Source organism: Rhineura floridana, chromosome 2, assembly GCF_030035675.1.
Source record: "Rhineura floridana isolate rRhiFlo1 chromosome 2, rRhiFlo1.hap2, whole genome shotgun sequence".
NCBI lineage: Eukaryota > Metazoa > Chordata > Lepidosauria > Squamata > Rhineuridae > Rhineura > Rhineura floridana.
Window position 1 is genome coordinate 58,207,191 of NC_084481.1, and position 16,491 is coordinate 58,223,681.

A 16,491-nucleotide genomic window follows, 5' to 3' on the forward strand; every position below is an offset into this window, starting at 1 on the left:
AGTGTGTTCATGGTAAGTGGTATTCAGAGGAGGTTTACCGTTGCCTCCCTCTGAGGCTAGTCCTTCCTAGCTGGCTAGGGCCTGCTCAGCTTGCCACAGCTGCACAAGCCAGCCCCTTCCTTGTCCGCAACTGCCAGCCGGGGGGTAACTGGGCTCCTTGGGACTATGCAGCTTGCCCACGGCTGCACAGGTGGCAGGGCACGTAACCCCTGAACCACTCACTGTGGGGTGAACTTTAGCTGGCCCTTGACACCCAGGAGGCACAAGCAGGGATTTAAACTCACAGACTCTGGACTCCCAGCCAGGCTTCCCTTTCCGCTGTGCTGTACCATGGGAGGAGGGGCAGTGATATAATGGAGCCAGAACACAAGTGAGCACAGCTCCTGCACTTTTTAAGCAGAAGAAGTTAATATGTTACCTACTGGTACAGTCTTGCTATTTGACAATGTTTTGAGCCTGGGGATTGAAGAACAGATCTTGCCTGTCATATGATACCCTTGTTAAGTAGGCTGGCCTCAGGCAGTGTTGGCCCCAGATCACCCAGTGAATTTCATGACTGATCAGGAATGGAACCCAGGTACCTTCAGCCAAAGTTCAATATGCTAACTACATGAATTTACTAATGTATGTATTTCCCAATTAATGTGAAAATAAAATCAGTTACACAAATGTTAAAATATAAACACCCATAATTGAGCTATGTGATAAAGCAATCCCATTAAAACACAGCATTTAAAACTATAATGCCAGCCTTTGCCAATTCATGATTTTATGACAGTCAGCTGGCCCCAATAGATTGGGTGTGATGCTATGTACTGCTGCTGTTTAGGGATATGGCTAGGTGGGTTGTCATGATGAGCCCATGCAGTTAACAAATTATCACTACACCACAGATATCTGGGAGGGCTTACACAAGGCCTCTCCTGAACTAGAAATGGCTCTCAAAGTATCCCTTCACGCTGGGGATCACAGAACTTGTAGTTTTCTCTGCCTCAAACTACAAGCCCACAGCCTCTGGCAGGAATGACCACTCCATGCATCATTTACAACTAATGGTAGTCATCCCAGAGCCTTTCAGCTGTAATAGTAAGCCTTCCTTACTCAATGCCTATTAGCTCCTCCCCCTTCTTTGCTTGAGGAAGAGAAGTGAGAACATGCAGGGGATAAAAGCTTGCACTTCATCCATCTGGGCTTTTCAACATTCCTGTCAAAAGCTGAAAATAAAACCTTGGAAGTTTTTCTAGTATTCAGTAGGAACATTTGGGGAAATAAACCCAAATACAGTTGTCAGGTGGGTGTGCTCGCACATCATGACTTCTAAGGTAGGCGAGTATTCCTATCCCTGTGTTAGTTATCACAGATGGGAACGTGCCACCTAGAAAGTGACAATAGTTACTTTCAGAGAAACATTATTGCCCACACTATGACAGCAGTTGGTTTCACATGTTGGGATAGTTATTTCCAAAACTTGCTAAATGTGCTTAGTCAAGAGATGACAAATGGGAACGTGTGTGCTTCTAGCATATGCTTTCAGCACCCTTAAATATTATCATCTGCCTCCTTCAGCCCTAGCAATTTCATGTGGTTGTGCTATTTGAACCTAGGACTCAGGTGGTTCTTGGCTGTCATTCTTACCTCTCATATCAACTCTAATTCTCATCAAGTGGGGCGGAGGGCAAAGAACCTTTTTCAAAAAACTAAAAGGGGATAGGTAAATAGCATGTGTATAACCACTTTTCAGGTTGCTGGCTTACCATAAGGAAAGGGCATTTCATTAGCAGATTTTATTTGGCTTTTATGGGGATCAGAACTCCCCAAGGCATTAATCACCAGAAATTACCACTGTAAGGTTCAGCTCTTTCCAGTGTGCTTAATTTTAAGTTGCAGATCACTGAAGGGAAAAATAGATGTGAGATGTCTGTCACATCCAATAGCTTTGAAACAGCACGGCACTACCATAGATTTTCCCCTCCATATTTTCCCCTGTCTGGCCCATGTGACACCATATTTCAAAAGAAAATATAGTGGCTGAGTGCATCCTGATCCTAAGCACTGGGCTTTAGTCCCGAGTGTATGCATAACACTGCAAACTTAGTGGGTAAGCATCATGACTGTGAGCAAGGTATCATCACGTTGAGAAACAGCTTGGTTTAGTACAAACCAAAATGGGAATCCATTTTGCACATTCCCATGAGCTGTCAATCTTCCTCCACCAAGCCTCCTTACCTGCTCTGGTGGTGGTAGGTGAGAAAGGTCTGCCTCATCTTTATTCTGTACTTCCTGGCACTTAGAATCCTGCTAAAGAAACTCAGGCAACAGGATCCATCAGAAAACTACATTCCACAGAGTGCCTTGGCCTGGGTCATTGCAATATCAGTAGCATGATGATGAGGGTAAAGGGGGAGACACTTCTTTTTCCCCACTGCTGAACTGGGAACAGCTTTTGGCAGAGTGAGAGCCAGTGGGTTTAAGTGGGAGGGAGGGTGAGTTCTATGTCTCAGATTAAATTCCAAGCTGGAGAAGAACTCAGAAGTCATTATTCACACTTTATATTTTAGAAAAGTATAATGAGTTGCTGAGGTTTGTATTCAAAATCAAGGAAGTGTCAACTCTGGTGACATGTCAAGATGATTCCCTGCAGGCAATGTATCAAGGAAAGATGTATTATTTAAAACATAACAATTTTGCCAAGTTTTAGTCATCTGGCATTGAAGATTTCCATTCTTGTTATTCACATTCATTTGTTAACAACAAAACTTTGGAATAAACAATTCCAGCTGAAGAAAAGCAATAAGAAAAATAAGTGACTTGTCAATTAACAATGTTCCATCTCCACATATCCTTTGGAATGCATAGGCTTCCTCATAGTTTACATAAAAACCTTCTTGCCCAGGAGTGGATTCATATCTGTCTTAATACTTCCTTTTTCCTCTTTTTATTAAAACTTCACAATCCACTGGTGTGTTTTAAATTTAAATTTTAAATTTACATAACAAATCTGTGTTCAATACTCCTGAATATTCACTCTTGCTTAAGGTCCAATCAAACATATTTCCCCATGAAACCAAGGCTCACCGAGTTCAGAACACTATTTTTCACAACAGTTCTACCAACCAGCAGATACTAGGAAGTCCACCACAAATTAGCCAGTTATCTAACAAGGAACCACAGTATAGCTTCTGCCCACCACCAGGATAGAGATGTGAATGCTGAACAACTCATGGAAAATTTGACTGGAACTAGAACAGAATGGATATACTATCTGCGGCTTATTCAAGCTGTCCAGGTCATAGCCTTCATTAAGCTGCTGTGCTTTCCTTGCAGCCTCCTAATTCACCATTATGTCCCTGCTCTTTCAATTCTAGCCCATACCTGGATCTAGGGTTGGATGAATCTCTCAGTTTCGCTTTTTCCCCATTTTCCATTTTTCTAGCCTTAAATTCAGTTCTTCACATTTCCACAGCAATTTGCAAAAATAAAAAATAAAATAAAAAATACTCATGAAAATTCATCAGCATTTTAGAGTGAGTTTCTCCTAATAAACACAATTTTGTATGTAGACATACACAGTTTCGCAAGCAACCGTCCCTAATATAACACATATTTGTATGTTATGTTCACTAATACACACATTTTGATGCACGCTTTGCATACATTTTGATGCACAAATACATGCATTTTTGTACACATTGTTTGGCTGGATAATTGTACAGTATAGCAAAATCTGGAGACTGCTTATTTTGAAGGACAGCTGCATTTTGAATGGTTTGAACGGTGAGTTAAGCAATTTTTCATTAAAATGCAAACAAAATTGATTCCCCCCCCATTCCTATTTGGATCCTATCTTGTGTGGTCTCCTAAGCATTTTTTGTCTAGGTTTCTCTAAGCTTACATCATCTTCATAATGGAGATCTAGTGCCTGCAGGAGGAAGGGGACCACCATCGCCCAGGGAAGAAGGAGAGCCGTTTGCTGCTGCTGTCTGCCTGCCTGTTTACTTGCTGCTGCTGCTGCTGCTGCTCAGCTACCACCACCACCCTCTCCCTGTTGGACTTCTGCTCTGCAGGTGTCACGCCTTGCAGGACCAGGCCCCCAGGCACTCAGCCAGCTGTTGCTGATATCGTTCACGTGTCCCTTCCCTGGAGGAGATACATAAGCTGGCTGGCTGCAGTGGCTCCTGCTTTGCAGATTGCCTGGCTTTTTGTGGGTCTTGAGTCATGTGCCTGGGAGAGAGGACTCCGAGCCAAGTGGGGAGACTTGAAGGGGCTCCAATTAGTGTAGTGATGGGTAGAGGGAGATATGGCGTTGTGAGGAGGACTTGCCAGGTAAGGGGAACGCAGCCCAGGCAGTTAACGGCTGTGCCTTGTTCCAGTCCTTCCCACACCCACAGGTTTGTTGGTTGCCCTATCAGCCAGCTCTCAGACCTCCAGATGCTGCTCCTAAATGCCAGATCAGTGCATAATAAGATCTCGCTCATTCATGATTTAATTGTGGATGAGGCAGCTGATCTGGCATGTATAACCAAGACCTGGGTGGGTGAGCAGGAAGGAGTCAGTCTCTCCCAGCTATGTCTGCCAGGGTACCTGGTTCAGCATCAGGGTAGACCTGAGGGTCGGGGAGGGGGGTTGCTGTGGTCTATAGGAGCTCCATCTCTCTCTGCAAGCTGCCTGTCCATGTGACTACTGGTCTGGAGTGTTTGCACCTTGTGTTGGGTCAGCAGGACAGACTGGGGATTCTGTTGGTGTACTTCCCACCCCACTGGCCAACAGACTCCCTAGCTGAGTTGACGGAGGTGGTCTCGAGTGTACTGTTGAGATCCCCCAGACTATTGGTTCTGGGGGATGTCAACATCCATGCTGAGGCCACCTTATCCGGGGCGGCTCAGGATTTCATGGTCTCCATGACAACCATGGGACTGTCCCAATATGCCATTGGCCCAACACATGTAACAGGGCATACTAGACTTGGTTTTTGCAACTGGACATGGAGTTGGTGATCTGAAGGTGGGGGGGGGGCTTACATCAGTTCCTCTGTCATGGACAGATCACTGCTTGCTGAAGTTTAGACTTACAGCGGCTTTTCCCCTCTGCAAGGGTGAGGGACCTATTAAGTTGGTCTGCCCCCAGAGACTAATGGATCCGGATGGTTTCCAAAGGGCTCTGGGGAGTTTTCTAGCTGATAGGGCTTGCGCTCCTGTCAAAACCTTGGTTGAAGTGTGGAATACAGAAATGACCCGGGTGGTTGACATGATTGCTCCTGACATGCAGCTCTATTTCTCCTTTTCACCTTCTTCAGGTGAGGCTGTCAATGTGCTGAACCGGTGCCTGGCTGTGACAATGGACTGGATAAGGGCTAATAAACTGAGGCTCAATCCAGACAAGACTGAAATACTGCTAGTGGGTGGTTCTTCTGACCAGATGGTGGATGTCCAACCTGTCCTGGATGGGGTTGCACTCCCCCTGAGGGAGCAGGTTCCTAATTTGGGGGTTCTCCTAGAACCATCTCTGTCACTTGAGGCTCAGGTAGCCTCGGTGGCACGGGGTGCCTTCTATCAACTTCAGTTGGTGGCCCAGCTATGCCCCTATGTGGACAGGGATAACCTGGCTTCATTGTCCATGCTCTGGTAACCTCCAAGCTAGATTACTGCAATGCGCTCTACGTGGGGCTGCCTTTGAAGGCTGTTCGGAAACTGCAGCTTGTGCAAAATGCGCAGCCAGATTGGTAACAGGGACCAGACGGTTCAAACATATAAAACTGATTCTGGCCTGCTTGCATTGGTTGCCTATATGTTTCTTAGCTCAATTCAAGGTGCTGCTTTTAACATATAAAGCCTTACACGGCTTAGGACCACAATACCTGATGGAATGCCTCTCGCAACACAAACTCACCCATACACTACGGTCAATATTAAAGGCTCTCCTCCGGGTGCCTCCTCGGAGGGAAGCTGGGAGTCTGGCAACAAGTCTGGCAACAAGGGAAAACGCCTTCTCAGTGGTGGCCCCCAAATTATGAAATGATATCTGTGATGAGGTGCGCCTGGCGCCAACACTGTTACCTTTCTGGCGCCAGGTGAAGACTTTTCTCCCAGGCATTTTAGCATGTGTTTTTAAATTGCTTTTGAATTTTTTTTTTTCAAATTCGTATATTTGTTTTTAATGTTTTTAATTGTTGTAAACCACCCAGAGAGCTTCGGCTATGGGGCGGTATACAAATGCAATAAATAAATAAATAAATGTGCTCTTATCCTTTTCCTTCTTCAGCTTCCATCCATCCATCCTGTCCTCCCTCATCCAATTTCATTCAACCAATCAAATTTTGATCAGTCTAGCGATGCCATTTGGGGCAGATGTCCAGGACCCCATTCAGCGCAATGAATAGCAGGATGTGTAAATGCAACAGGGTTGGCTTACCACCCCATAACCAGCTATAAATCCTCCACCCTTCATTAAGTCTATTAAAATTATCTAACTGCACCATTGCATCAGGTTTTTCCCTCACCTCCACTCTCCAAACAGCTGCTTGAATCTTGGGACTCCAGGGTGACATGACCTATTTTGTTTGAAGACATAATACCAAAGCCAGCCTTTAAAGTAGCATTCCGTTAGCTCCAGCTGCCAATATTTATAATGAACTTTGCTGTAGTAATAATAATGTGTGGGCAGCTGTTGCATGCTGACCAAACTAGGGCACAATCAAATGGCAGCACAAACAGCAAGAGTAATGCAGGATCAAAGTAGGGGGAATCAGTAGTTACACGAAGAAGCTTTTTTCTTCTCACAGGGTTGAGGATCAGGGCATCAGAAGTAAAAAAGAAAAGTGGGCTTTTGAGCATGGGCAGACTGCTTATCGCTTAAGCTCTCTCCTCTTCAACAATTGGGCTTAGAGCAGATGTGGGGAACTTGTGGCCCTCCAGATATTGCTGAACTACAATAATCCAGATCCAGACCATTGGCCATGCTGGCTAGAGCTGATGTGAGTTTTAAGTCCAACAAGATCTGGAGGACCACAGGTTCCCCATCCCCTGGTTTAGGGGAAGGAACTTCTAGATCAAAGTACATGACCATCAGGGATAAGTGAGCCCAGTATCTCTTATGTTAGAAATTAAATATTGCTCATGGGCAATGAGGAGCTGTAAGAAAGACAACTTCTGGAGGGCATAGCATGTGAATATGAGACAAGTGTTAACTAACACCAGCAATACTAGGTGTGGGTACATCATTGCTTCTCTGAATGTTCCCTTTGTTTGCTTGAATCTTAAGTTCCCACAAGAACTCTGCTCACCAGATGTTTTTGCTGGTGGAAGGGAAAGGGTCCATTTTCATAGATTGCTCTTTTCCCCATGCCGTCCTAAGCCTGCTGCAGAAGGTGGTGGGACCCTCCAAATTAGCATGGGAGGTGACAATGGGAGAAATGGCAAAAAGTGCCTCCCCTTCTTATGTCTGTGAGAGCTCCTTTGGATCAGAGTACATTCTGCGTACACTGATCCAATGGAAAGGCATTCAGGGTTCAACCAGCAGATTTATCATGAACTGTACATTTTGCATGTCATAGCCCAGGGATAGCCATCGTGGTGCCCTCCAGATGTTGCTGAACTACAACCTCCATCATCTGCGACCATTGGCCATACTAGCTGGGGCTGATTGCATTGTAGTCCAAAACATCTGGTGGGCATCATGGCTACTCCTGCATAGCCCTTTGGCTCCACTGTTTACTATTTGTTTCCTCCCTACCCATATATATATATGCCCGCCAACTGAGAATTACACCATGCATCAGATGAAGTAAACTCTACTCCATGAAACTTTGCCATAATAAACCTGTTAGTGTTTAAGGGGCTACAAAAGTCTTTGCTGTTTTTTGTTTGTTTGTTTTTTGCAGTGGGGAATATAGACTCAATTGTCCAGCATTGCTAAATCCCATTGATATCATCATCATCAACAACAACAACAATTACCCACCCTTTATCCAAAGGTCTCAGGGCATGTTACAACAAGATTTAAATACATCCATAATTCTCTCCCACTGAAATCAATGGGATCTAAACGTGATTAATGTTGAGTGGATTGTGCCCATGTGGAATACTGTCTGGAGAACTGCAGCAGCAGATGACACAAAATGGTTTGCCAAAAGAAGGAAATGCCAGTTTCATTTTGCTAAGAGCTGCTCGGCAATGTATGCAGTAATACTGGTGTTCCCTTCAATGTATAGGGCAGAAATTATTGGAAGCTGTGACCAGTTCTAGCTCTAGAGATGTGTGTTTGCCCATCACATTTTCCATCTGTAGAGAACACCAGTATCTGCAGTAATTCTTATATAACACATGGAAGAACTCTGAGTGTAGATGGAAAAACACAGGGAATCTACCTAGACAGGCTCAGCTCAGTTGAAGAGTACCATCAGCACAATAGAGTCCAAGTCCATTCTTATGATCCTGATATTGACAAGGTACTTTGGGGTGCTGAGACTCGAGTGCAGAATAGGAAAATGACTTGGCAATGATGATAGACAATTTCCAATAATCTACAGTTGTTAAAAGATGGCTTTCATCAGCACTGTTTGCATACCCCTAAGGAGTGTAAGAAGAAGAAGAAAAATTTAAATAGCTTGCTGATATTTAAAAGACTTCATTTTATCACAGTGGTTCACTGAAACACATTTAGAAAGTTTCCCAGATTTTTTTTTGCAAAAGAGAGAGAGAGAGAGAGAGAGAGAGAGAGAGAGAGAGAGAGAGGAAAGAAGGGGAGGGAAGGATGGAGGGAAGGAAGGAAGAAGATTTGTCATGGCTCTTGGTTCTAGAAAAGTAAAATGAGAAATGTACGAGAGGGAACATCAGTTTATCGTATGACAATATTTAGAACTGGGGTAGAGGATGTTGAGCTCAGGGCCTCCAGGTCTGCCCTTTGGAGCTCCCCAAAGGGTTTCTGGCAGAGAATCTCTCCCAGCCCTACCTGGAGATGCCAGGGATTGAACCTGGGAACATCTGCATGCAAAGCAGATGTTCTCTGCCACTTAATGACGGCCCTTTCCCCAAAATGCCCACTTCACAAACTCAACCAGATATGCCAGGTAGTGATGTGGAGTCTGATGACATAGACATTTCCCTAGAAATATTTCCTAGAAATATTTCCACTGATATGATTTTTTCCCACTTTTAGAAATGCATGTTTCCCAAAATTAATGGATACAATACCGGTTAAATCTAAAATCAAAGTGGGAATTATCTTTTTTCAGGTGACTGTCCCAAGGAAACACATATGTTTATGTGCACAGCTCAGTCGTCAGGCCTGTTCAAATAAGTATATTAACAATTTCCAATGCCTTCTTTTTCCCATTTTAAAATCTAAGCAACATAAGAGAAATATATGCTATTGAGATGCAATGTTTTAAAACATTTACAAGTATTCCAATAATAATTTCCAAGTCCAGTTCTGAATTTGTTTGAATATAACATTTAAACCACACTGAGTCTGCCATCTCATAAAAACGTGCCTGATTGGATGCAATGGGACTTACTGCTGAAAATACATGTAGAATTGTGCAGTAAATGTGCTTTCTGGAACCCCCCCCCCGTTTTGCAATAGTTCTATTTTGTGCACTCAAAGTGGGTGTGACATGATACCAGAGAGATTAATGCCCTATACCATGTAACCTATTATCTGAGTTGTGTGTTCCTTGGCAGGGGTTTATATTCTACTGTGAGTGTGCCAGAATCCTATGCTCTGTTGTGCCAATGTAGGCAGATCCCGGGATGGAACAACAGTGGTTTGGGGCTTACAGTTGACTTCAGTGGAAGCACTTTAACTTACACCACCTCTTTTGTTGTCATAACATTTATGCTAGCACTGAGACCAGGAGCAGAGATTGAAGAAACTTAAGGGATATATTCAATTGTCCTACTCAGAGTAGACCACTGTTCTTCAACCTTGTGTCCCCAGATGTTGTTGGATTACATCTCCCATCATCCCCAGCCAGCATGGTCAATGGTCAGGGATTATGGGAGTTGTAGCCCATCGACATCTGCGGACGCAATGTTGAAGAACATTACAGGAGACCCATTGAAGTGAATGAACCTAAGTTCATCATCTATTAATTTCAGTGGGTCTACTACTCTGACTAGGACTAGCATTGTAAACAAATCCTCACTCTTTCTCCAGCACTCTCCTGATGCCACCCATTTTCTGTCTCTCCACCAGTAGAGCTGTGCCATTTGGTGGAGTTTACCTGGCATAATGTAATTTTGGCCTATCCTAGATGATACAGTAGATTAGAGCACCTGAAATCCATTAAGGCAGAAGACTTCATTGGTGGCCCAAGGCATATATTAAGCACAGAAATGTGCTTTAAAATAGATTTGTAGACTACATAACCCATCCTTTTCCTGAATTTCCCAAATAAATGTGTGTGTCTTTTTTCAGTCCGAATATTCTGTGCCATTCCCTTCAGGGTACAGCCAATTGATCTACTTCACTTGGGAAGGCCTACCTAGGACTTGGATTCAGGCGCTTTGCTACCTTTGTCCACAGATGAAAAACCAGGGTGCATAAAGGGTTCTAACACTGGCATTTTGGCAATAGATTTGGTGTAAGGATATGCTGCAAGTAGTATTCCTAAATCTTGTATATGAGGTATGGCCTAATAAACTCATAATTGTTATTGGTTAGTTTTGAGACTGTATAATTAGAATACAGAACAGATGGTAAAATTTTCATGTTAAGTGATATGTTGTTAAACTGAATTCTGCTGCCAAGCAGTAGATTTATTGTTCACAGTGTATGTGGCAGGATTTTTAAAACAGTCAAATGCATTTTTAGGAAACAGCTTTGGGAGAAAAATTGTGCTGGCTCAATAGGTTTTCTTAAAAACAAACACCCCTCTTGCTATTTTGTTCAACTAAATGATAGAGATAGAAACTGCAGAAAGAATATAGAAAAATGGAGCTGTTCTAATACAAATGAACAATAACATGCTAATCTGGAATGTAATATAACGTCTTAGGTGTCTTAGTAAAATTGAGAAAAAGGTGTCCAATTAACACCCACACAAACTTGACGTAATAGTCTGATTTCTGCTCTGTTTTGCACTCATTTAGATAATTATAATACTGAGAATGAAAAACAATTGTATTCTATTCTAATGACTCCAATTTTAGTATAAATTTGGGGAGAAAAACTATCCAAAAGTTTGTTTCATATTTAATAGGCATCTTCTGCAGAAGGACGTCATATGAAAATCCATTCCTTTTTATTTACATCTTAGAAAGCAGCTATATGTTATAGCTCACTTTCAGTTAAAACTACAATTTCATCGAGTTAAATTCCCCAGGGCCCAATCTACCATAAAATTCTAATATCATATGTAGTCCCCATTGAAATGAATGTTGCAACTAAGCCTGGCGTCGGCACACAGCACCCTTGCGCAGCTACCAGTGCCAGATTTATGTGCCAGCTAAGTAAACTACAGTTTAGGGCCTCAGATTATGAGGGGTCTGTTAATATAAAAATATTACTAAAACAAATCACTAGAGAAAGTGTTCTAAATTTATGTCAGGTGTGTAGAACACACAATGTGCACTGTATTGCCTCTTCCATTTAGTAAGTGCTAAACTGTATGTGTGTAATGCCAAATATCTCTGAAAGAAATCTAGATGTGAGGGCTGAGGTGGTTTAGCATGGCATGCCCATTCTCTCTGTCCCATAATTCTTGCCCTATACCCCTGGTTTATTGGGGTGCTTATTGCTTGCACACTGCTATTGCATAGTATTGAAGTCTGGAAAGCTCAAAGCACAGGCTTTCTGACATGGTTTATAAGAAGCTGAGAAAGTTTTTCACTCTGTCTAAGCAGGACTTGGGAAAAGTTGTTCAAGTAACCAAAACAATCAGCTCAGCTCACACTCCTGCTTGCACAGGTGGGCTTGTTTATGGCATTCCCAAGCTGAGAAGGGACAGTGAGCTTAATTGGTTTGCAAATGCTCTCACCCTGCTTATGTAAACAAGAGTCAGAGAAAGACTTTTGTAGTCAAAATAAAGCATGGGCAAGAGCTGGGAATAAATGTCACAGCTGTATTTCCAAGCCCAGATTGTAGCAGATTCAGAGTCAAGAGAGATAAACAAAAGTCACCTGTATGAGAATCCAGCAACCTGGATGCTGGGAAGATAATGATCTAATAGGTATAAGGTGCCCCCTCCCAGAGGGTCTTTTGGGTATAAATAGAGGAGCCCTAGATTGGGGCAACGAAGCCTCAAAATACCATCCAGGAAAGCCTCAAAGTAACATCAAGATAAGGCTCAAGGGATCACGAAAGCAGGGTTTCAAACAAGAATCTTCGGTGTGCTGTGCTGTGCTGTGCTGTGCTGTGCGGCTTCCAGCCAGTGAGACCAACGTAAGATTAGGGCAAAGGCAGGGGGAGGAAGGGACCCATTAGCCATCAATTTTGTTTTAGTGTTTTATTGCCTGCAAGTGCCAGCCAGCTCAATGTAAACAGCTTTGCTTTAATAAATCATTTAACTTCTTCACCACCTGAGTGTTCATTGCCTTGTGAAATCTCGAACTAATTTGCAATACATTGTATAACTGCTCTTGTGTTGCTATACATCAAAAGTGTTTGACATATATACCAAGTAAGAAGTCATAAGATATTTTCATTTCACTTGCAAATAGGTTTATTGCAAGATACATATTTTAGTTAAATGTTTTGGTTTTTAGATGTATCCAAGCTTATTTTGCCAACACACCAAGGAAGACTTGTGACACATGTATGGTTGAAATGTTATATTTATTAAAATATAACACATAATCAATCAAATTCCAATCCGCCAATTAAAGAATCTCAAATCCTTTGGGCAGGTGAGGCTCAACCTATCTATGAGGGTCTAGACCCTCCCAACCAGGAGGCAAGTCAGTCACATCGTACTGCAACTCCCCAGACAAGGATGTGGGAAAACTTCTCCCTCCTTGCAATTGGAGTCAGGTTTGTGGTTCCAACCTCCGCATCCTGGCCCCATCGTACAGGCGTTCACCATGATGTGCAAGCTGGTCCCACGTGGACACCCCCCGGATCCACACCAGACATTACGCCTTAATGTTTCACCAGGGGGTGCCCTTTTCCCAAATGCCTCATCCACCTCAATTTTAACCCCAATTACCTCACCTGCCCGAATCCAACGCCACAAGAGGGGATCAGCTGAAGCTTGGACCCCTCAACCCAAAGAAAACAAAGCCCCCAAACCCAACCTATAATCCTCCAATAGCAAATCACACCCAATATCCGAAAGATGAACACCATCATCTCGAAACAGATATGGAGCATGAAAATGAATCCTATCATGTGGAATAAACGCCCCACCCAATGACAAAACTAACTTCCTAACTTTCTTATTCACCCACTTTCTGGATCTGTCGATCCTGTTGGGGTGCAGTGCACCCCTCCAAACACGCCGCACCAGCATGTTGGACCACACTATAACAAGGGCCGGGTATGACCGGATAAGAGCATTAAAATCCCGGGTAATCTTAAGCAGCAAATCCATACCCGGCTGCTGCACCAAGTCGTTTTTCCCTAAATGAACCACCAACACATGTGGCTGGTTACGCAATGCCATAAGGCGACACACCAAAGGCATGAGCGCATCCCAAAGCATGCCCCTCCGAGCCTCCCAGCCAACCCTTGCTCTAGCGGAAAGCTGCGGCTGTGTCCCGGCAAGCGTAGAAAAGGCTCTCCGATGGGCCCAAAATAAAATCGAGTGGCCGCATAGGACGACCCTCGCAGGCACCGGAAGGCTCAGCACACCCAAGAAAAGAAAGAACAATACATCAGAATCAATACCTGATATAAGACTTGAAAGCGGAAGAACGCCACCGTCCAATCGCCTGAATATCCTGAACGCTCATGCCCACGAGGGCGGCGGCTGTAGCCGCCCCAATCCGAAAGGAATGCAGCCCATAGACTCCAGCATCGCGACCACTGGCCAACAAGGCCCGCCGAAAAACGGCCCAAAATTGAAATTGAGTCAGGGCAGAACCATCCTCATGTATAAAGAGGTAACGCAGGCCCACTGGCCTCATTGACAGAAATAAGCGCACTGCAGCCACTGGGCACAATTCAGGGACCTGGCAAACTCTCAATGAAATAATACTGCCACGGCCCTTTTGATCAGTCTTAGAGACTCGAAGGGAAAGCCTAATTATATCTGCACCTAGCGTGCAATCGCCAAAGCAGAAGGCTCGGTAGGACACATCGCGCTTCGAGGAAGCCAGTACTTCGCTAGGGCGAAAAGCACCATAGAACATCGTCAGTGTTACTGCGGCGAACAGGTGCGACTCATACTGAGATGAGCACAGAGACCTAAATAAAGGCAGGATCTGAAGGAGAACGTCGGGCGTGATTGGTCTCCTTCGATCAGTGGGCCTGTGAGCGGAACGCGACCAACCCTGAAGGACCTTCCTGACCCTAAAATCTACAGAATGATCCTGCATTCCTCTTGCCTTGGAAATAAAAGCCAGCGCAGAGAGGTGTCCGGTGACAGTAGAAACAGGATTATTTAGCCCTTTTAAATATAACATAAACTGCAGCAAGTGCGATACAGGAATAGGCCACTCATCAGGTAAAGCACCCTTGGCACGAAAAGCCCGGAACGTCACAAGAGCCCGCTGATACGCTCTCTGAGTGCTTGGAGCAAGCGCAGACGCTATGGCAGCCCCAACTTCTAACTCCCAAGGCTCCACAGGAAGAAAGGGACCGGGACAGAATTCTGAGCCGCTCCTCGCGCCAATTCCCTGAAGCGTGCCATCTGTAAGCGTGAGAGAGCATCAGCAACACAATTCTGTAGCCCCGGAACATGGCGCGCTACAAATAAAATGTTAAATCGCAAACATTGTAACACAAAGGCCCGCACCAGGCGCATCACCTGAGGTGATTTGGAAGTCTGGGTATTGACCACACACACTGTAGACTGATTATCGCACCAGAAACGTACAGTGCGATTTTGAAATGCTAGAGGCCAAATGTAAACCGCCACCACAATTGGGAAGAATTCCAGAAAGGTCATATTTGAAATAATCCCAGAAAGTAACCAATTAGCGGGCCATCTCTCAGCGCACCAATAAGACCTAAAGATTACCCCAAAACCAATGCCCCCCGCGGCATCGGAATGCACCTGAAGCTCAGCTTCCAATAATAAGTCCTCATGCCAGAAGGAGAGGCCATTATAATCATTTAAGAAGGTAAGCCACATTGTCAAATCCTCCCTCATCCCTGACGTGACCCTAACAAAATGGAAGCGAGAACGAACTCCCTTCATAGCGTCACAAAGACGATGAAGGAATGCCCTACCTGGCGAAATAACTTTAGAAGCAAAGACTAAATGACCCAGAAGCTCTTGTAACTGAGCAAGTGTGACCTTTTTAAGAGCCAAAACTGAACACAGTCTCTGCCGCAGTGTTAACAATTTATCCTGAGGCAGACAAGAAGACTGGGACTGCGTATCCAAAATAATTCCCAGATATGAAAGGGAAGTGGCAGGGCCCTCCGACTTTTCGGGAGCTAACAGGACACCCAATTCCCTAGTTAACTCCTCAAAAGTTCGCATCAAATGCAAACAGTGAGAAGAGCCTGCAGGGCCAATGAACAAAAAATTATCCAGATAATGAGCAGACAAGGAGGAACCTGCCCTTGTCCTCAAAGCCCACTCCAGAAATGTGCTAAAGGTCTCAAATGCCGCGCAGGACACAGAGCATCCCATAGGCATTGCCCTATCTACATAGTATTGGCCTTGAAATTGAAAACCTAATAAATCCACATCTCCAGGGTGAACTGGGAGCAACCAAAATGCAGACTTAATGTCTCACTTCGCCATCAAAGCGCCCTTTTCAGCCTTCCTTACTACCTTAACAGCCTCATCAAAGGAAGTATAGCGAACAGATGTATATAATGATGAGATTCCGTCATTAACAGAGGCACCTCTAGGGAAAGACAAATTATGAATAAGGCGATATTCGCCTGGCTGTTTCTTGGGAACAATTCCGATAGGAGAAATTCTCAAATTGGATAAGGGAGGATAATTAAAAGGGCCAGAAATCCTGTCAGCTGCTATTTCTTTATTTATTTTTTTAAGGACTGCAGAAGCCAAAGCCAACACCGAAGACTGGTTGGCAGTGGAAGTGGGAACCCTCGGGCCTTCAAAAGGAATACGAAAACCCTCCGAAAAACCATACCAGAGGCACCTAGCTGCAACTCTGTTGGGATAACTGTTCAATAATCTGGCTAGGGGAAGCAACCTAATAGGGCTACTGGCCTTGCGACATACTGCCGCTGTTGCCGGATCTACGTTTAGGTTGTTGTTGTTCCCCTGGTCCCCGGCAAGCCGGACGGGCTCTCTGGCAAGTGGAACTGGGGTGAGTGCCACCGCAGAGTCCACATGCATGCCTAAACCGACATTGGCGCCTGTAACAACGTCCAGAACTGTTAAAGGACCAACAGACTTGAGGGGGTTGAACC

At 44.3% G+C, this 16,491-nt stretch overlaps 1 long non-coding RNA gene across 1 annotated transcript in view; it reads right to left on the minus strand.

Annotated features, from left to right (window-relative positions):
- Positions 1-16,491, minus strand: part of LOC133378150 (uncharacterized) — a 164,028-nt gene that overhangs the window by 10,592 nt on the left and 136,945 nt on the right. The gene's annotated exons all lie outside the window — the stretch shown is intronic.